Source organism: Motacilla alba, chromosome 1 (genome assembly GCF_015832195.1).
Source record: "Motacilla alba alba isolate MOTALB_02 chromosome 1, Motacilla_alba_V1.0_pri, whole genome shotgun sequence".
NCBI classification, from domain to species: Eukaryota; Metazoa; Chordata; class Aves; order Passeriformes; family Motacillidae; genus Motacilla; species Motacilla alba.
Genome location: NC_052016.1, coordinates 9,800,891 through 9,822,211, shown reverse-complemented (window position 1 = coordinate 9,822,211; position 21,321 = coordinate 9,800,891). Strand labels below are relative to the sequence as shown.

General features: G+C 45.6%; 1 protein-coding gene across 5 annotated transcripts in view; it reads right to left on the bottom strand.

Moving 5' to 3' along the window:
* The window catches only part of GDPD5 (glycerophosphodiester phosphodiesterase domain containing 5), a 102,424-nt gene that overhangs the window by 29,729 nt on the left and 51,374 nt on the right, over positions 1–21,321 (bottom strand). The window lies entirely within an intron of this gene.

Below are 21,321 nucleotides of genomic sequence, written 5' to 3'. Positions count from 1 at the left end.
TTTTGTTTTGGTTTGTTTTTTTTTTTTGAGGCAATTGTTTGATTAACTTTTCCATTCTCATGCATCTTCCCATCCCCTGGGTTTAGCCTAAATGAGTAGCTATCACATGGTGAAGATTACACAGTGGATTAGGGGTGTTCCTACTCCTTATTCCTTCCCCTGACGTGCTCAGATCCTGCAGAGCCAAACCACCCATCCTCACCATTTATTTCTCCCACCACCACCACATATTCCAAATGTTTTGCAAACAGGCCACACCAGCCCCAACATTCAGCATGCAGGAGCATTTCAAATTCTATTCAACACACACACACACACAAAAGAAATCCCTCAAATAAATCTGTTCAGTGCCCCTGCTCCGATGCCATGGGTAAAATCCCAAACCACAAGGACATCAATCAGTGTCTTCAAAGTGCCTCTCACCAGCACCACTTCCATGGGCTCCTGGTTGGTTTTTACTCCTTGGCCTTAAACAGTCTACACGTGTTTTCATTTCAACAGGGAAAACGCTGAAATAAATTCTGCACAGAAAATATTCCAACAAATCCTCTATTCCCACAATGAGCAAGGAAGGATGAAGACTGGAAAAGACTATGAGCAACTCTGCCACTGTAATTCCCTTCCAGACCCTGAGCACACATCGATCTTTTTGGAAAATGCTCTTTTCTCTGGTGAATTCTCCTAGCTTTTTAATTATGCAAAACAATGTAACCAATATAGTGACAATAAAAACACTAAAAACTGCTACTTTTTGCCTCCCTTTCCATGCTAACGGCTGGAGTTATCCACTTAACAGTGAATTATTTTTATAATTACTTTTAACTGTGACTATTTTTTATTATGCATCACTCTGGATACTAATCCTATGACAGAGCTCCTCCTTGTATCCTCCATCATAGAAAAAAACAAAACCAACAAAATAAACAATAAAAAGAGTTGGAATTATTTCATTTTTGCTGTGCCAAAAATGATGTTTTCTGCTAGAAATTCCAAATTCTTGGCTGTATAACCCAAATTAAGACATCCAATTTTGCCCAGAGAAGCCATGGCTGCCCCCTGGATCCCTGGGAGTGTTCCAAAGGCTGGACAGGGCTTGGAGCAGCCTGGGATAGTGGAAGGTGTCCCTGCCATGGTGGGATGGCACTGGATGGGCTTTAAGGTCCCTTCCAACCCAAACCATTCCTCTCCTTCTGGATGCCTTCCAGTCTGCACATCCCCAAGATCTCAAACCTCAGCTTCCCACTGTTTGTTGGAATTTTCTCTCTCCCTCTCCATTGGGGTCCAACTCCTCCTTGCACAAGTTAAATATGGGTTATATTCCCACATATATTTGAGGTTTTCAAAGTCAAGGGAGGTTTTAGGTACCTTTTATGCCAAAGACCAACATTTCTACAAAAGTCCCACCGTCCAGTTCTTTAAAGGTCACTCTGGGCTGAGCTCGGCTGATATTCATGCACTGGGTGACACTGATTTGATAAACAAGCCAAGGAAAACATTTTAAAACCTTTGAGCTCTTCCCCCTGTATATATAAAGATAATTCCCCCCCTTATTTACATGCAAGCAGCAGAGCTTGTGGCAAGCTCTCCAAAAGCTATTTTGGGTCTGACCTTGAGGGTGCCCTTGCCATGTTTTGCTGGTTTTGTGAAAACCCAGGCAAATTGTTCTGTCTCAAGGCATCCTTCAGTGAGTTCAGGCACATTTCTTAGTGGGCTTTCAGAAAAAAACACAGAATATTCAATCTTTAAGGTCCCTTCCAACCATTCTCTCATTCAGTGATCAACAGACACAATGAGAAGGGCCCCAAAGGGAAATTAATGAAGACAGAGACATTTTACCACGGTGTAGTTTGCCAGATTTTAAAATCTTCATTAAAATCACAGAATCCTTAATAAGAAATAAATACATAAATCAGTGTTTCACACACATTCTCCACCACTTTTGCACATCCCCAATCCCTGCCCCATGCCAGGTGGGAGCAAAACCAGCTTCAGGTTAGGGGGTTTTGGAGAAAAACCCAATCCACATATTAAAGGAATTTGCTGCAGAAAAGCCAATGTTTGATTCATATGTGATACTGGCTCACAGATTTTGCCCACTCCTGTGCTTGAAGATTTAATCTTGTTTAAAACAGCACTGAAATTTATATCACAGGGGACAGATTTTCCAATTTAGGGATTAGTTTTGGTTAACTGAAGGCTCTGCCAGTCTCTTTAGCTGCAACTCCCCAAGCCAGACAAAGCATTATTTACTGCAGTGGCACAGGAAAGCAGAGAGGCTCAGGAAGTTTATTTTATTTATTGTAGGATCTGTAGGAGATGTTATGAGGTTTAACTATACACACACTCCCACCAACCCCTCCTACAAGGACTTTCTCAATCCTATATTAGAAACAGGAATTTCTCACCTATTTCATTCCAGATGATCACACATATGCCAGGAGACTCCTCCCAGCATGGTACCATTTGTGAACTAAAGAAATCCTTTGACCAGGAAATCCAGGCTATCTAAATCACCCATTTTCCTCCCAAAAAGCAGATCAGCACTGTATCAGGATTCAGAGTCTGATGAGAACTTAGAACAGATAATCAACACTCAAGATCTTAAAAATCAAGACTGCCCAGGGTGAGACTGCATTGATCTGAAGTGGTTTTCACTGCATTTACATGTGCTTCTCTTCCTGAGGTTAATTCTATTAATCGTAGAATTAGAAAGGCTGGGAAAAAACTCTAAGATCATCAAGCTCAACCATATAATTAATATTCTTCATATTATATATTAAGAGTAATATAATTAAAATTTATATAGTGATAGGTTATATAAATAAATTCAATATATTTATAATTAACATTGATTTAAATTACATAATTAAGCTGGCTCTATCAGAAGCCTGTCCCAAACCCTGCCTGAGGCCTGCAGGCAAAACAGAGGGCTCTACATGTGAGACTTAAATTCCTTATTTTTAATAATTAAATTCCTTATTTTTACCACATACAGTGCCCAGGGTTGCTGAAATGCTGCACCACAAGCTCAGCTGCCCCTCACACTTCCTCTGGACCCAGCTGGGAAGCAGGGCCAGTACAACACTCTTGGCTCAAGGTCTGCTCCATGGAAGCCAAGAAAATGCAAGGCCAGAGCCAGCTTATTCCCCGACAGCCCACGGAGCCAACAGAGCAGAAGGATTTTGCTCCAGCGAAGCTGCTGGAGTCACCCCAGTTGACAGCAGTCCTGAAATGCCATCCTGCACCTGTGCTGCTTGCTGGAGTCCCTGGCAGCTCATCCCAAGCAGGATTAGCATCCCTGAGATCCACCTACATCTCCCAGCCTTGGGATGAAACAGCAGAACCCCTTCCTGAGCAAACCCACGCCTCCAGCATCCTCCCTGGCACTCTGAACCCACTGAGAGCTTCAGAAGGAACTGGAAGGAGAGAAGCCTGCTTTGAACTGGGAATGGGTCAGAGGAAATGCCACTGCTGGATGGATTAGGGCTCCATTCCCACAGGGATGAGCTCACAGCACACATTCCACCAATGTGGGCAAAGCTGGGTCCCTTCCAACCTGTGCATCCACAGGAGCTTTCCTGTGAAGGAACCCAAATGCCACTGCTGGAGCGTGCTGCAGTTCACCCCAGCACAGCTCAGATGGGAACAGATGGATTTTATATTCCCCCCTGGATTCACATCCATGCGTGAGGATTGCACCAGGCTCACGACAAACCCGCTGTGCCCAAAGCTCTCCCAGAGCAGCTGAAACCACAGCAAAGTCCACCTAAAGATTCCACCTAAAGACAAAGATTCCACCTAAAGATTCCACACCAAACACAGGGAGGAGGTTGTGGGTGCTTGGAATTGAGGAGATCCACCTCAGAGCAGATGATTCATCCTCACTGAAAGATATTTTCTTTAAAAGACTGAGAACTGGAGAACATCAACAGCTTGGAGCAAGCTGGTTTGGTGGAAGGTGTCCCTGCCCATGGCAAGGGTTGGAAGAAGATGATCCCTAAAGTCTCTTCCAATCCAAACCATTTTGTGGTTCTGTGAACTTTACAGGGAGCCACCACTGAGACTGGGCAGAGGAAACAACCCAAAGTTGTGTAGAAGTTTAAGTCAGATTGAGTGCAGCAATTGGAGCACAATTTTATTAAAAAAAAAAAAAAAAGGAAAAGAGGAAAAAGGGGAAAAAAGAGGAGAAAAAAGGGAAAAATGAAAAAAAAAGAAAAAAGGGGGGAAAAGGGGGAGGAGGAAGCTGACCCTCTTTTTCTGGAGCTACCAGTCATCCACCAGGAAGAAAGCCCTTATTCAAGCCACAGTGCCTCTAGGAATTCATGGCTTTCAGTCCCTGTGGAGGACCCTACCCATTCTCTGTCTCCTGAGCACAGTGAACCTCCTGTTCATTCATTAAAATAATGAAATAACTAAATAAAAATCTAACTAGAACAGGAAGAAGCTTTTAAACAATGTCTTACCCCTCCTCTCCCCGTTCTTTTTTTTTTAATCAGAAAAATTGCAGTTTTGCAAAACAGAAGCCTTTTAGAGAAAGTCTAATATTTTAAAGCAATTTCTTGCTGAAAGGCATCTTGGCTGGAGGATGGAATTTCTACTGAGAGGAAATTGGAAGGAGCCTGAGCCCTCCCACAAATCTGGCAGCACATTGGGCAGGGCATGCACAAGCAGATGGAAAACAGCAGCACGTGGATCTGACCACACCAACAAAGTCCAATGTGGGAATCTTCCTCCAGCTCCATACTGTAAATCTCCCTGCTGGAAGTTTTATGTGCAGACGACATTCAGAGATATCCAGTATAGCCACACTTTCGAATCTGGAAAAGCAACAAGGTCAAAAGGTGTTTTATCTCCCTGCAGTGCATACCATCCTTGTGTTCCTAAATATCCACCAGCTCAGGTACCTGCCTTTAGCAAATCAATGGGTTTTTTGAGGGATCAGTCCTGAAGAATTCTTCTCTACCTCAGGAGCAAATCCAGGAGCTAGAGTCAGACTGGAGCACCACCATCATCACTCAAGTGTGTTTTCAGAGCATTTTAATTCACTCCTGGATCCAACAAAGGGTTTATTAAGGAATCTGCACTCCACTGTTTTCTGGCATTTTCAAGAATCAATTTGCTGCAGGCATTTGTCAGTATTAGCTTGGAGAGGAAAGGAGGAGAGCTAAGATTTATCCAGCAAATACAAGAGGAAAATTGACATTCCTCATTTCGGGATTACCCAATCAGATCTCGTCCAAACAAACAAAACATTATCTTCAAGCAAGTTATTAAATCATCTCTGAAGATGAAAGATGACTCCATCTCCGAAGAGAACCAGAAACTGAGGATCATCAGGAACAAGTGTCAGCTGGAGTGTTTTGTCAATGGGAACACTTTATTTCCTAAGGAGAAATTACAAACTTTCCTTATTAACTCTCAGTATGTGAATGCAGAGTCCTTAAAGCAGTGGCTTGTTCTGAATTCCCACCCTCCTCTGGCTTCTGCTCCAGGGTTTCACCACCACCCTCATGGGGAGAAATTTCCCTTCTGTCCAGCTGGAATCTCCCCTGACGAAGGTTGTGCTCACTGCCTCTTGCCAAGGGCCATCCTGGCTCAAGTTCACCAGGCCAGGCTGGAAGGGGCTTGGAGCAACCTCGTCCAGTGGAAGGTGTCCCTGCCATGGCAGGGGGTTGGAACAGGATGATCTTCAAGGTCCCTTCCAACACCAAAAAATTATGATTCTGTGACCTTCTCTATTCTCTCCATAGTTGCTGGGAGCAGCAAAATCCTCTCTTCCCACCTCCAGGTGCACAACCCCAGCTCTCCACCTCTCCCTCCTCTGTTCTTGGCTCCTGTTCCAAACAGTTTGGTGGCCCCAGTGGGTTCACTTCTGTCTGTTCTAAGCCTGCCATGGTTATAGGGAACCCTCAGTGCTCAGACGTGTTCCATCAAGTGTCCCTGGAGAGGAAAACCCACATCCAACATTGCCATTGTTACAGCCCAGGGTGCAATCAGCCTTCACTGCCAAAAGCACCTCCAGCAGCTCCATCTGGCATTGCAGAGGGACACAACTAATGGAAAGCACCTTGCACTCCAAGGATTTGAAGCATTTAAGTGAGCAGATCAATAGGCTTGAGTAGCAAATGTTGGCCTCACAGACCTCACACACATCTGGAGCAGAACCAAGGCACCAGGGCTGAAATTCCCTCACCTAAGGCTGCAGAGGGTTTAGGCTTTCATCTCTCTCTTGGACTGAAGATTCAGGAACCCAAGAGAGCAGGAGGAGTCTGCAAGAGCCCACAGTGCATCAGGCAGCTCCCACAGAGCCTTGTAACCTGCCCAAAGGCTTTGTTTTCTCTCCATCCAACAATCACCACCATCTGGTGCAAAGCTCTGCTTGAACTCCTCCTCCACCTCTTGCTTTTTACTCCTCATTTTCAATTTTCTGCCTTCCCCTTGTCTTGGCTTAGTACTTTACATTTTATAAGGAATGGGACTTTCCCCAATTGCTACAGTCCTCTCCAGGAAGGAGAGGGAATGACTGGAAGGATAAATTTGGGAGCACAACCAATTTGAGCCAGTCTGGTCACTTCAGAAACACTGCTGAGGTTTTTTACTCCTTGGTAACCTCTGTGGTCTAACATAAGAGGCACCTGCCAATCATTAAAGAAATGGGAAGAAAAAGGAAGAAATTGGGTCTGGCCAACAATGAGTCAGAAGCAAGGGGCAAAGAAAAGAAAGCCCTGCTGCTCTGGCTGCTGAGGCTTCAACACTTAACCAGATGTTTCCTAAAGTAAGTCACTGCACATCTCAGGCACATCTTGTTTGATTATTACAAAGACTGGGCTAATAGCTCTCTGCACACCTTGTTAGAAAAGGCCATGAATGAGATTCCTGAGCTGTGACATGCTCCATTTACAATTCCATTTAGCAGGTCACAGAAAGCGGCAGAGAACATATTCCTGAAATATGTGCTCCTGCTGGGGCTGCTGGAGCTGAACTGCAGCTCAACAGATGCAACTAAAAGAGAGCCAAACCTCTAAAAATATCATTGCTACACTTTGTGAAACACCTCCAGCTCCCAGCCTCCAAAAACACAACCAGAAAGGGTAGGGCTCATTCTCTCCAGGCTTGCAAAGCTGGGAGCAATGGGACAGTTTTCCTTGCCTAAACGGCAAGGAGAGGGATAAAGGGATGCAAACTGAGGGATAACCCAGCCTGCCTGTCCCTCCCTCCCCACAGACTCTGCCAGAGCACCAGTTTCTCTCTAGGCGTCCACCACCCAACAAAGGCAACATTTCACTGCATCCCCAGCATCCATCACAAAAAGCCCTGGCAAGCCTGGATGGCGCTGAGATGGGAATTCCTGTGCTGTTCAGACAGCAGCACAGCTGGAGCCAGGGCTCTCTCTGACTGTTGGAGGCCCCTGGGGACTTTCAGCAGCAATAATCATGTCCTGGACCAGCTCTGCTTCCAGCAATTACATCCTCGCTCTTTCATTCATGCAGAGGTAAACAAAAATCCCTGAGGGAGCCTCTGATTCACCAGGAAACAGAAGAGAGTGAGAGGAGATCCCCAATCTATCCCCCACAGCATGATTTACTCTACTTCCACAGCTCCTGAGAACATGTTTTTAACCTACTGGATTTTGCCCAGCCAACAGAACCAGTGCTTCTGGACAAACTCATGGAATAATCCAAGTGTTCCAAACCCATTCTTGATGCTAATAAAGCACTATAACTTCCTTTTTTTACCAAACACTTTCATACTTGGAGGCCAAGGGGAGACAGCTAATTTTTCCAGACTAAATAGGTCCAGATTTTTTTTCAGTCTTTACTGATGAGCCTTATCTAGGGAAGAAAAAAAAAAAATACAACCCATGGTTCTTGCAGAGACCAAGTGGCTGAGGTCTAAGGCTTGCCTGAAGTGGGGCACCTTGCTGGGCACAGCATCCCTGCTGAGCTCTCATCAGCATCAAGCAGCAGGAGGATTTCATCCTCAGAGCCTCCTGAGGGTATTATTCCTGCTAACTCATCCCAGGCTCCTGACAGTCCTTTGCAAAGGCACATGATGTTGTCGACTTGCATTCAGCTGATGATTCACTTTAATTAAAGCACCAGCATCCTGGGGCAAGGGGGTTAGGATTAAAAACAGCTTTAATAAAAGCAGGCTCAATAAAAAAAACAGGACTTTATAATCTGCCTAAGAAAACAGCCAATGAAGGCTTATAAATGTAATGGTCTCAGTATTACATTTTACTCAAGTAATCTCAGAAAAAAATTATTATCAGCAGGAGGAACATTTTGTGCACATCCTGGGGATTTTGGAACGTGTTTCCTTAATGGTCAGCTTCTGGCTCCAGGTGGAAATAGGGCATTTGGGCCCTATACCAAGCTTAGAAAAGACTGCAGTGTCTAAAAAGCCCAGCAAAGCTGTGACCCAAGCACCCTGCACCTCAATGGATCACTCAGTGCCAGGGGAAACAGCTCCACTTTTGCCTTTACTGATCCTATTTCTGTCCTGGCCCCAAACTGCTTTCGCCATTTGTCCAGCCCAGGCTCAGATGTGCCCCCAGCTCTCTCCTCTTGGCTGTTTATGAGTTTAATAAGCACAGCTTTACAGGAAGAACAGTGGATGAGAGAAATCATGAATATATATCCCTATTTAAAGAGAAGTACTGTGTTTCAGAATTGTTTACAGGATTTCTGTCGTAAAATGTTCTATAAAATATCCTAAATAATCTGACATAGATGTCAAATAGATCCAAGGGCAAATGACTGGACTGGGAGAAGAAACAGACAGTAAGTTTATTCCTTGGAAAATTTTTCCCTCGCCTCTTACCCTTGGCAGCAAATGTCTGCAAGTCAAGTTCTAAAAATACTATCTTGTCATGATGCTTGGCACAAAAGAAACAAAAATGAACCAAGGATTTCTGTGCTGGTTGAAAGGGCAAGAGCATCACCAGCCAGTGCTGGAAGACAAAATCCTGGCAGGAAAAGAGGCAGTGGGTGCCATTCTTGGTACCAATATCCACTTTTTCTGGATTAAACCCCAGATTAGACCCAGTTTGGGTCTAGGAAAACCTTGCTTGGTGTGACCTACAAACAGCAGCCTGTGGGACCTCCACAGCAGCACATGCAGAAGGACAAAGCTAAGCCAGGAGCATCAACACCAAAAGGCAAACCAGAACCTCCCCCCCATGAAAACCCACACAGCTTCTTTCCTCTCTCTCCATTGGTGGCACAAGTGACAGGCAATGACATATTTAAAAAGCATTTGCAAGGGCTGATCATCTAGCAATTCTGCCTGAAGGGTCAGCTGCTCTCCAGCTGAGGACAGCAGCAAGGAAAATGCTAAAGCAGTAGGTGTCTAAATGCTTGTGTTATTCAGAAACCACTGGGAGGCACAAAAGCGAGGACTAAAATAAGTAAAATTTACAGGCCAATAAAAGCTGCAGCGAAGAAGTGAAAGGTCTGACTTACACAAGGTCCCCTTCTCACTTCCCAGCAGCTCTGACACATCACACTCACATCACTGCTGTTGCAAGTGGGCATTTTCTGTGATGTTTATAAACTCTGGCATGGCAAAGTTGAATTATGTAACAACAACCCTGCCATGCGTGTCTGGACAGGAGCCAGGGCTTCCCCTGCAGCTATTTCCCCTCAGCAGCCATCACCAGGGCTGAAAGGCAAGCAGCCAGTTCGCAGACAGAAGAAACAAGTTGTTACCATCCTCTTTGAAGCAGGAGGAAGAGCCTCAGTGGTGAAAACCTGAAATGCCTCAGTGCCTGAGCTGAAAAAGGCCCTGGAACTGCTCCATCCCCTCCCTGCTCCTTCCAGGGCCAGGGCAGCCCCTGAACGGTGCCAAGCCCAAAAGCGGGCCCCTGGTCTATTAAATCTGGTTTATTTGTCTTCATTTAAAGTTGCAGCATCTGCAGCAAAAGCACAAAGGAGGTTTTGAGCAAGAGGCATGGCCAGGGAGATGAGGAGTTCCCAAGGAAGGAATTCCTGAGTCACCTTTCTGGAACCAGAGCAAATTTAGCATTTCATAGAACCATAGGATGATTTGGGAGGGAATGGACCATGGGCAGGAACACCTTCCACTGTCCCAGGCTGTTCCAAGCCCCATCCAGCCTGGCCTTGGACACTTCCAGTGATCCAGGGGCAGCCACAGTTTCGCTGGGCACCCTATGCCAGGGCCTGCCCACCCTCCCAGGGAACAATTCCTTCCCAATATCCCAGACTGACAGAGGGGGAGATGGATGAGTCCATTCCCATTGTCCTGTCCCTCCATGCCTTGTCCCCAGTCCCTCTCCAGCTCTCCTGGAGCTCCTTCAGGCCCTGCAAGGGCTCTGAGCTCTCCCTGGAGCCTTCTCCTCTCCAGGTGAGCACCCCCAGCTCTCCCAGCCTGGCTCCAGCCCTGGAGCAGCTCTGGTGCCTCCTCTGGGCTCTCTCCAGCAGCTCCAGGTGCTGCTGCTGTGTCCCCAGGGCTGGGGCAGCTCTGCAGGTGGGGTCTCACCGGGGCACAGGGGCAGAGTCCCCTCCCCTGCTGCCCACACTGGGGGATCAGCCCAGGAATGTCCAGGGATGTCCAGTGAGTCCCCTTGGAAGCAAAGCAGCACGCGGATGGCTGCTCTTTGGAGAGAAAACTCGCTTCATTTCCTCACCACAAAATCATTTTCTGTTCCAGAAAAGGCATTTTAATGTGGCTGATCTTCTCAGCTCTGTGGAAACGGGAATAATTATGGCTCTGCTCAAGAGCTGTGCATTGATTAACGCGCCTGCGATGGAAGGTGGCACAGAAATAACAAATCTGCCAAACTGCTGCTCCTGCACTCCACAGTTTGTCCAAGCAGCAGCACAGTGAGCCCGACTTTCCACTCCCCTTTCAGAGGACAACCTGGAGAGGGCATTTTCTGGAAGTTCCAAACAGCTGGCACTGAAAATAACCCAAAGCTCAATATTTTCCCTACTCCACCACTCACTGATTGCAAAACATGCCAGGAAAAAAGTGCTAATCCTGCAGCTGTCCCACGTGACTGTGGACAATTTGGATGAGCAAACTGCTTTTCACACTTTCACCTCTTTGCACAACCCAATGTGGATTCAGCAAGTTGAGATAAAGCCCCTGTGGTGGCTGGGAGAGGGATGGACCAGACAGACCCCAGTTCGGGGAAGAATGCGGGAAAAAAATTCCCAAAGCACCACTGGTTTGCAGCTTTCACAGACAATGGAAAACATGGCTTTTGGCTTCACATCCAGGATAGATGCTAATAAAAAAATATTTCCAAGCACAGGAATAGATCATGCCCAGAGTGTCAACAGAACCAACCCAAAAAGTTTGGGTTTTATCCCAACTACACACAACCTCTCTCCTGCTTATGGAACAGAATAGGGCCCAAAATGAGGCACAACCTGTGTGATACCAAGGCAAAACACTTGCATTCCATGATCCTTCTCCACCTTTCTCATGGAGCAAAGCAGTTCTTCAATCTACTGCTTGGAGGGGAAGCTTGGCAGACAAAATACTCTAAAGGCTGCTGACCACACTCAGAACCAATTTTTTCCCTTCCTACTCTGTTCAGATCACAACAAACATCTTGGACCTGAAGGAAGGTAAGATAAATGCATAGTAAAGAAAAAAAAATTGGATTTTCTGAAGTAATTTAATGTTTACCTCCCCTGCAAAGAAAGCTTTCCAGCCCATTTCTCTCCTTCTTCCTGCAAGAGCAAAAACTGCTCGTGCAGCAAAACCCATGGCAGCAAAGTCATCTGCAGAGTCACTGCAAAGTCATCTGTCACCTCTGTGAGCTTTGTCATCACAATCCCCAAGCAGGGGTTTGTACCACTGAGAAAGGGAATTTTGGGGAGGAATGGCCTTGAACTTGTTCTGCCTTTGGCTGGGCTGGGTTTTTTCCATGCATCTCAGAGCATCAAAACTGCTTCAGTGAGAAGCAGCTGGTGAGAAAAATACACAGTTTTTCAATCAACAGCTAAAGCAGTCCTGGCTCTTGATTATGACTAATTATATCAAGGCACATTTGGTGTAAGACACCTGTTTATTTTTTAAAATGAGAATACAGCCAGCATTGCCTACTCAAAGCACAGGAAAAGTAAAAACTCATTTACAAACCCATTTGAGGGTGTCAACTGTCTGCCTGCAGGACACCCACCCCAAAAAATCCAATCCTTTGCCACAGGAAATATCTGAATTATCCACAGCTCCCACTTCAGCAGGACTGATGGAATTTCTAAATATAGCACGTGCTAAGCCATATTTCCGATTTTTTATAGCCTCTTCAGCAGCCTGGTTATTCTTGCTCCAGATCTGCTGAGAGAATATCAGGAGTATTTCACAGAGATGCAGAAGGACTCTCTGTTCCTTCCTCTCCAAAGGCAGCCCAGGAAGCTCAGAGGCAGGAGGTGCATCTGCTGTTTCAGCCCACAGGCTCCAGAGGAACCTTGCCTTGGGTTTCCTCCAGCACCAACCAGGCTGCAGCTTTCAGAAGAGCCAGGAGACAAAGAAAAGCAACAGCTCTGAAGCCAAGCAGGAGCGTTCTCCCTGAGGGATGTGGTCTCTTACATGTTCTTGCTGCATTTAATACCCAAACAGAGCTGATTTGTCCCTTAGCTGTCTCATCACAGGGAGTATTTCCCAAAGCATCTCCCAGCTGTAGCCAGCAGCTCTGGGAGCAACACAAAGGATGGAGAGGACAAAAACAGGGAGGCCTGACATTCATTTTTTTTCCACCACACAAATCTTTGATGAGCAAAGCTTTCCTACCAATTGTTCATCCATCAAAGAAAAATATCAGAATTGATTTTGTCCAGCCTAGGCCCACCCCTCCAAAACATCCTCCCTAAAGCAATGACTGCACTATGCCAGAGTGAAAAAAAAACCTAAAAAATTAATAAAAGTAGTGTCAATAAATCTCCTGGCAGCAGGCTGTGGCCACAAGCCAACCTGATTTACAGCTGAGCTTGCAGGAGGCAAGAGACAGGAAAAAGGTGGAATATGCCCCCCCCAACCTCAAATGAGGAAGCCACAGGGAGAAGTGCATATGGATGTTGGCATTCCCAGCAGGAGAATGGTTGCCAGAAGCAGGCAAAAACCATCCAGTTTGGCCAAGAGAACAGATCTGGACCATTTACAGGAGCAGATTGAGCTTGAGGTCACTTATATAATCCATTAAAAAACTTAAAATAACTTAAAAATCACATTTTGGAGCGTGTCCAGGGCAGGGAACAGAGCTGGGAAGGGCTGGAGGCCCAGAAGCAGCTGAGGGAGCTGGGAAAGGGACTGAGCCTGGAGAAAAGGAGGCTCAGGTGGGACCTTCTGGCTCTCTGGGGGTTTTGTCTGGAGAATCCTGTCTAGAAGTTTGGGCTCTATCCATGAACAGCCTGATGTTTTCTCCTCACACACTCCCCTGCATCAGAAGGTCTCTAGCAGAAAATGTGGACTTCAGAGGAACTGGAAGATTGATTTCTGTGGCCAAGTCTTTTTCTTCTTGCTGTGCTCCATGCTGAGTGCAAAACTGAGTTATTAATATGCAGTGCTCCCAGAGCTGATGCATGTGGGAAACCACCAGACAGAAGTGGCAGCTGCCTGAGGTCGTGCAGGAATATAAAATAAATCTGACAGAATCAAACAGTAGCTCAGAGAAGGCTGAACCTCTGTTTCCTGCTGGCAGGTATTTAAAAAAAGCAAATAAACCTTATCAAAAGTACCTTGTCAAAACCATGGCCTGCAGCACACAAAAAAAATTGCTTCTAAAAACAACCAAACAGATTAAAAAAATCCTAAACAATACAATAAACCAACCACACAGAAACCTAAAAACCCTACAAACCAAAACCCAACAAACACCAGTCACAGACTCAGCATCAGCAGAGCTTACGAACAGAATCACAGAATTGTTTGGGTTGGAAAATCCAGCTCCAAAGCCCTGCCATGGGGCAGAGGTGCCAGAAAACAACTCATATCACCACTGGACAGCACAATTCTCCCCATCAGGAGCAATAAGACAAGACTGCAGCCATGGATTCAGGACACACCTTGGAACAAACCAGGTGCTGCCACATGGGATAAGCCAGCCCGTAAAAGCAATTGCACCTTAGATGCTATTAAGCTTAATAAACTGCTCCTAAATTATTAGATCTGGCCTGATGTAATATCCCTGGCCTGCTTTGAGCAACAATCTATAGGTTTATTGGATTATAAATTAGAGTCAACAACTCAAGCAGGGTACAAATGAAAGATCTGCTTTGGAAGCAGAATTACCATAACACCATAAATAGTGACACACTGCACCTCCCTTCTTTTATTCCTCATTACATTGAGGCTGTGCTTTAACTTTTAAGATTTAAGATTCAATTTTTTAAGAATCCTGCAGCTTGGGAATCTTCCCTCCAACAGCATCTTTTTAAACCAAATCATCTTTCTCTGCTGGCTGAGAACACCAGGACCAGCACCCCCAGGCCAGGGCTTGTTTAGTCCATAGCTCTCCACCTTTTCCCACCAGGAATTCAGCTGCTCCAACCTCCACCACCCTCAGGTACCTGTTCTTTTAGCACAGTTTTGCACTCTTCAATGTTTTTTTTAGTGTAACATTTTCAAAGAAAACACCTCAACCTTTCCCAAAGGTGAACCATCACCAGATGGTCCCGAGGGAAAGTCACAGGAAGGGCACAGGAATCAGTAAATCTCTATCAAGGCTCAGGGAGCAGCCCAAAAGCGATAGGAGCATCTTGGAAACAACTGGATTGAACATCCCTGGACATAGAGTGAGGCCAGGGAAACACTGGGATTTTCCCTAGAAGTCACTCTCAGAAAGCTTTTCCAGAGGAATCGTAACAATCAACAACTTCACACAACACCTAAGCATCCCTATTTTATTTTTGCCCCTATCCAGCAGTTCAGAAACAGGGAAAATCTGGAAGTTTTCAGGGGTTCACTGCCATCTCTCTTCTTGTAAAAGCCACAATACTCTTTGTGAGCCCTGAAAACAAAAATATTTCTTGCTCTGGTTGATGCAACTACAGGGTCCTTCACTTGTTACAGACAAAAGCAATTCCACCAGAATAACCCAACCCATCCCATTTTCCCCACCAGCCTTGTCACTGTCCCCACAGGAAAAGCAGCATTTCCAAGAGGAGACTGCTCTGGACAAGTTGGTTTTCCATATTCATAAAGCCTCTGAAGAGATAAACAGTGACCCTGAGTTTGTCTTTCATGCTCAGAGGCCACAAAACCAAAGCCTCTGTTCACAGACAGCAAATCAATCCTGACACCCTCTCCAGACCTCTGAGAAAATTAAAATCATTTTTAAACCCCAGCACACTTTGACATCTGGAATTTGACTGCAACAGGACCCCGAGGAGGATAAATAGCTGCAATTTTGCAGGCAGCAGTGACAGCACACAGCTAGAGAGGGCTCCTTTCCTACCACTGGAAATAATCAAATTCATATTTAAATCACCCTCCTCCCACCAAATTATATGAAAGCAAATCCACTGTAGAAAGTTCTAACAAATAAAAAGCAGCAGCCAAACACACAAGGAGCACATGATTTATTTCACAAGCTTTCCTCACCAGTGTCAGTGTCCCTACATAGTAAACATGGCTTAATAATAGAGCTGAAGTCCTCCTTAAGCAAAATTTTGGGAAGCCAAGGAAAACAAACCCTAATCCTATTTCAAGCCAGCGCTGTGATGACAGACAAAAGTGTTTAAACAAAGCTCAAGATGTCCATACATGAATTATTAAACTCAAAGCCTCTTTTCCACCAGTGCAAAAAGCATTTCATCCCAACCCCACAAGCGAGGCAAGAGTCCAAAAGTTGAGCAGTGCATGAATTGTATGATTTTTCCCCAAAGTATGTCCACATATTTGTTTTTTCTCCCCTTACTAATTCCTTCCTGGTGATCTTTTGAGGTGTTTGTAGACGGTGGAGCCTGCCAAGATCAAGACCTCCATTAAAAAGGCACCATAATTCAGAAAGTACCAAATTTCCACCTAGAAAATTACTTTCCAGAGGTAACAGGGTGGCATTTAATGTATCTACTGATTCTGAAGGCAATCCTCAAGCTTTAACTTGCTCCATCAAGGAGGACAAACACATCCAGAGGAAACAATGATATCTGAAATTTAAATTTTCTGTTCTCCACCAGGAGTTCCCACCCAACTTTAACACCCAGCAGCCTCTGAGGAAGTCAGTCCTGAAAAAGCAAAATAGGAAAAAAAAATATAAAAACATTAATAGCAGAAGGAACACACTCTGCCTGATTCTGAGAAGCACCATGAAATTCACCCAAATCTTTTCATTATCGATCTCAAAGCAGGGCAAATAAAATCTCTTTCTTAGTCTGGTGTTGTCTTTAAATCAGCATCATCAGGAACAAGAGGACAAGAACTCCTTGTCCTCAGCCAGCTCTGGTGCACATGAAATACCTGAGTTTAAAGCCTGTGAGCAGTCTGGTGGTGCTGCAGCTCTGAGGAAAGGGATTTGGGCTATTTCTCTCCTTTCAAGCAAACAGAAGAAAGGAGATCACAGAAAGAGGAAGAAAACCAGAACAGGTTAAAAAGGGAGGGAAAGAGGCACCAATTAAATAAAAACCACAAAGCAACATGAATCATTTCACTGCCAAAAAATGGGGGGAAAAGGAACAAAAAAAGTTCACTCAGGACAAGATTAGCTGTTGAACAAGCCCATGCTGGTGGAAGCAATGCAGAAGTGGAGAAACTGGAGAGTTTCTTTTCCTCCTGTTGCTTTTTCTGCCCTCAGACACCTTGGAGGCTTCAAAGGCACTGTCCCCTCACCCGTGGCCATCCCCAGGGAGCATTTCAGCACCAGGGCTGGCACAACTTCCTCCTGGACCACATTCACCCCCCCTCCCCAGCAGGCTTCTAAAGAAGGCAAGCCCAGCAGCAGCTTTAAAAATCCTTCTTGCCACCTCTGCAAAGCCCTTCAACCACTGGTAAAATTGTAATGGAGGCTTTAGAGCCATTTCAGCTTTTTACCTCTCTAATAGCTTTAAACATTGGTTGCAAGTGTGGAAAATCTCAAATTTAATTTGTTTTCAAGCCACAGAGGCACTGGACTAATAAGAAGCTGAGTGCTGGCTTTCTCATAAAGCTGTTTTAGTGCTCATAACCACTTAATGTGCCAGCAGCAGCAGATGCTTCCCAGATTCTCCCTGGGGTGCAATATCCAGCTTGGTGCTGGGATCCATTTACAGAGCACAGGTAAGAGCAGCATCTTAGGGGTAAAATGACTATTCCCATTTGGAGATGTGTCAGAGAAGAGGAGAAGACAAGTCTTCATTTCCAAAGCTGTCCTGCACTGCTTGGCGAGCCCTCAATAATTAGAAGGGGTGCAAGGCTTGAGAATAAAACATATCCAAGAGCATCTCAAGCACAGCAGAGAAAAGAGACCAAAAAGGGCTCAGAAAAGCAACCAGAAATTCCCTCCAGCCTCCACACTGACAGTGGTTTGTATATTTTCTTTTCTTTTTTTGCACTGAGGGTTAGTGTTAGGTAATTTTGCTTTATAACACTCTTTTAAAAATGACTAGGTATTTTATAGTTAAAACATGGCCATCAATGGGCTCTACTCTAAAGCAGTGAGGTGTTTTTTTAATAGTTTTTGTTTGAGCCTCAATGGCTCTTTCCACTTTATCTTTTGATAAATTTGGGACTTTGGGAAGTCAGGATTTTGCAAAATCTTGGGATTTTGTGAGTTGCTCCCTTAGTGCCCTAACTTATATGGCTGCAATGTGCTGTGGAGTGCTTAGTTTGTTGCAGGTAGTATTTGTGGCACTGTTAGTGTTTCACATTCATGATTTGCATTATTTGCATTTTGCTGCTGCAAAAGCCACCCCCTGCAGGGCCAGACTGTCCCATCCATCAGGTCTGGGAGTGACAGGAGCATTTCCAGGCAGTACCTGGCTCCAGGTAACACCATCCATCACTGCTGGCAGCCCCAGAGGCAAATGCTCTCCCTTGGGATGCCGCTGTGGGCAGCTCCCATGGAGTGACAGCCTGGAGAACAAGTGGGAATTGAGAAGGAAAACAATTTGGGAGCACAGGCAGTGTATTAAGTCATGAATCACACCCGGACACAGAGGGTAAAGAACCCCTAAACTTTAACCTTGTTGCAAAATAGAATTGTTGAGCAGCAGTTGTCAGCTGATTTAATACCTTAAACCATCCTGACAGCCCTGTGTGGCCTGGCTCACTTCTCCATCACTTCTCCCCAGCTGCCTTCATGCTCTCACACAGAACTGCTTGGAAGGAACAAGTCCAGCCCAGGAAAGCTTTGTTCCCAAGAGCAGAAAAAAAGTGTTTTCCTGAATTCTGCAGGATTTTCTAGGAAAAGGAGTGAGAATAATGGAATCATACAAGAGCTTGAGGTTATAGGGGACATTTTAAAGCTCATCCAGTCCAACCTCCCCAACAATGATAAGGACAACTTCCACTGTCCCAGGATGCTCCAAGCTCCATCCAACCTGGTCTTGGGCATTCCAGGGATCCAGGGCCAGCCACAGCTGCTCTGGGCACCCTGTGCCAGGGCCTCAACACCCTCACAGGGAACAATTTCTGCCCAAAATCCCACCTATCCCTGCCCTCTAGCAGTGGGAAGCCATTCCCTGAGTCCTGTCCCTCCATCCCTTGTCCCCAGCCCCCCTCCAGCTCTCCTGGAGCTCCTTTAGGCACTGGAAGGGGACTGAAAATGTCGAATGCCACCTCACTGACATGAAAAAGAAACATTAAATTGACACCTTTAAAGCCAAAGATTGGCGAGGTAAGGGCCAGACCAAGCCTGTGTTTAATTCATCTCATCATATCCATCATTCAGGGTTTTTTAGTAAAATTAAAAACAAACAAACAAAAAAAGCCCAGAGGAATACTCAATATTACAAAAACCAGCACACAATGGCAAATCCCAAACCCATCCAGAAAACTGAATAAGGAACTTGGGTTGAAAGGAACCACCAAATGCAAACATTTGGGTTTACTTCACCCAAGAAGTGGTGACAGTTCAGCATGTGGGTTGTGGAATTAAGAGCATCATCCTACACTCAAAGCAGCACCTGGGGGGCTGAAATCCCCACAAATGCACTGCATCAGCTCTGCCCACATTCCAGAAGATGGGAGAGGAAAGGCAAAGCACCTCTGACTGCTGGGCTGCCTGAATTATGATGCTATCAAGAGGTATCCAGGCTGCCATGTCACACTGCTGAATTACAACCCCCTTTTCCCAGTACACATTCATCTCCAAGGACGGAGTGCTGGCCCAGAATCCCAAAGGAAATACCCCTCATTAGCTCCTCTGACCCCACTGAACCAGCTCTGCTCTCGCTGGAAATGAGATTGAGAGCCCTGACTGCACATCCCCCACTCAAGAAGGGGCTTCTGCCAGGATGTACAACAGAGCCAGGGCCAGAAAACAGCTCCCAGTTCCTTCTCCTGCCAGTTCCCCCCAGTGCAGCTCATTTTGGGCTGCTCTGGCAGGAGGTCTGAGATGGAACCAGGAAAAGAAGTGAGGGGGGAAATGAGAGCAAGGGAAAAATATATTAAAGAAAGCCCCCAAATGACAGCAGAAATCCAGCAAAAATACAGCCAGAAGGTAATGATCCTGAATTAGTTTCTACTCCCAAGCAGCAGGTAAGCACTGCCTGAGTCCTACAAAAGACTCAGAGCAGCTGATCAACATCCTAAATGAAAAAGTATGTGAAAATACAATATATGTAAGGAGGTCCCTGGGACCACCTCCAATTCTCCATTTCTCAGAGGGAGTGTGCTCAGGAATAATGGCAATTCCTTTTTATCTCTGTAAGAAGTCCATGTGTCCACACAAAGCAATCTCATTAGAAAACATCTCTTTTTCCAATTAAGATACTTGTCAAGTTTTATCTATTCAACTGGAGAGGTTTCTCCAGTCACTCTTCAGGTGAGTTGATGGACATCAGTTAATTAAAATGAAGAAGAACAGACAAATATTGGATCAGATTGGATCCAATCACTGCACTGCTTTATTTCCTTGCCCTTCATCTTCCCTTTTGTGTCTTCCTCCACAGATCTTTTTCACAGAATCACACACTGGTTTGGGTTGGAAGGGACCTTCAAGACCATCCAGTGCCACCCCTGCCATGGGCAGGGACACCTTCCACTGTCCCAGGCTGTTCCAAGCCCCATCCAGCCCGGCCTTGGACACTTCCAGGGATCCAGGGGCAGCACAGCTTCTCTGGGCACCCTGTGCCAGGGCCTCCCCACCCTCCCAGGGAACAATTCCTTCCCAAAATCCCATCTGTATTCAAGCCCAGATGGCCACAAGGCAGGAGGGAGCAGGAAGGAGCTCAGGGCACAGCAGACTGATCTCCTGCTCCTCCCAAAGCCCATCCCTGACGCAGCACAGACAGGATGTGGGGCAGGATGACCTCAAGGCTGACCCAGCTGGCAAGTCCTGAGTGTTCACATTTTGTTCCACAAAGTGCTGCCCCATCCCAACACAGCCTTATTTATCCCACAGGATGGTCCAGAGGGCAAAGACACATCTGGTGACAAAAGCCACTGAATGAGCTAATGTGCCAAAGGCTTTCTGTCCCAGCTCTGGTGGCAACCCAGTGACCTGAAGGCCTAGAATAAAAAAAGAATTAGAGCAAGGCAAAACTGAAGTGCCTCTCTCTTTCAAGGGGAAAATTGATAAAATCAGGGTCTTCCCCAGCTTCCACAGGCACAGCTGACATCAGCAGACACTGCCTGAAACAGTGGACATGTCAGATTTACCAGCATGAGGTTAGGGCTCATCTTCCCAGAAACAAGGCTGCACTTGTTCCTGTATCTGCCAGACAAGGGGATGCTTTGTGCAAGTCAAAGAAATCATGTCTTTTTCTAATACTTGACATATGGAAGGGATTTACCTATTTTTTCCCAAGAGAGATTTAAATGGGTTCAGTGCACTGCCACAGGGAAACCAAATGAAGCCACAAGGCCCAGCAGCAGCTGAGTGTCCAAAGCCAGCATCCCTCTGGAGAAGAGGCAGAAGCTTGGCTTATTTATTCATTACTATTTTTTAAATCTCAAGGGTGAAGCATAGGGGAAAGAAAATAAACAATCAGCCATCCTGGGAGTAAATATAAATGCTGGAGCTAGCTCATCACACAAAAACTTTGATATTTCAAGCCCAGCACATGACAGACACTGGTCCATCATAGGTTCCACTTTGCCTTGTGCTGTTTATCCCTCCCTTCTGAGTGGAGAAGAAGGAATCCCTGATGGCAGCAGCAAAATAATTTGGTCAGACTTGAGCACACAGCTACTAAATCCTGCAAACACACA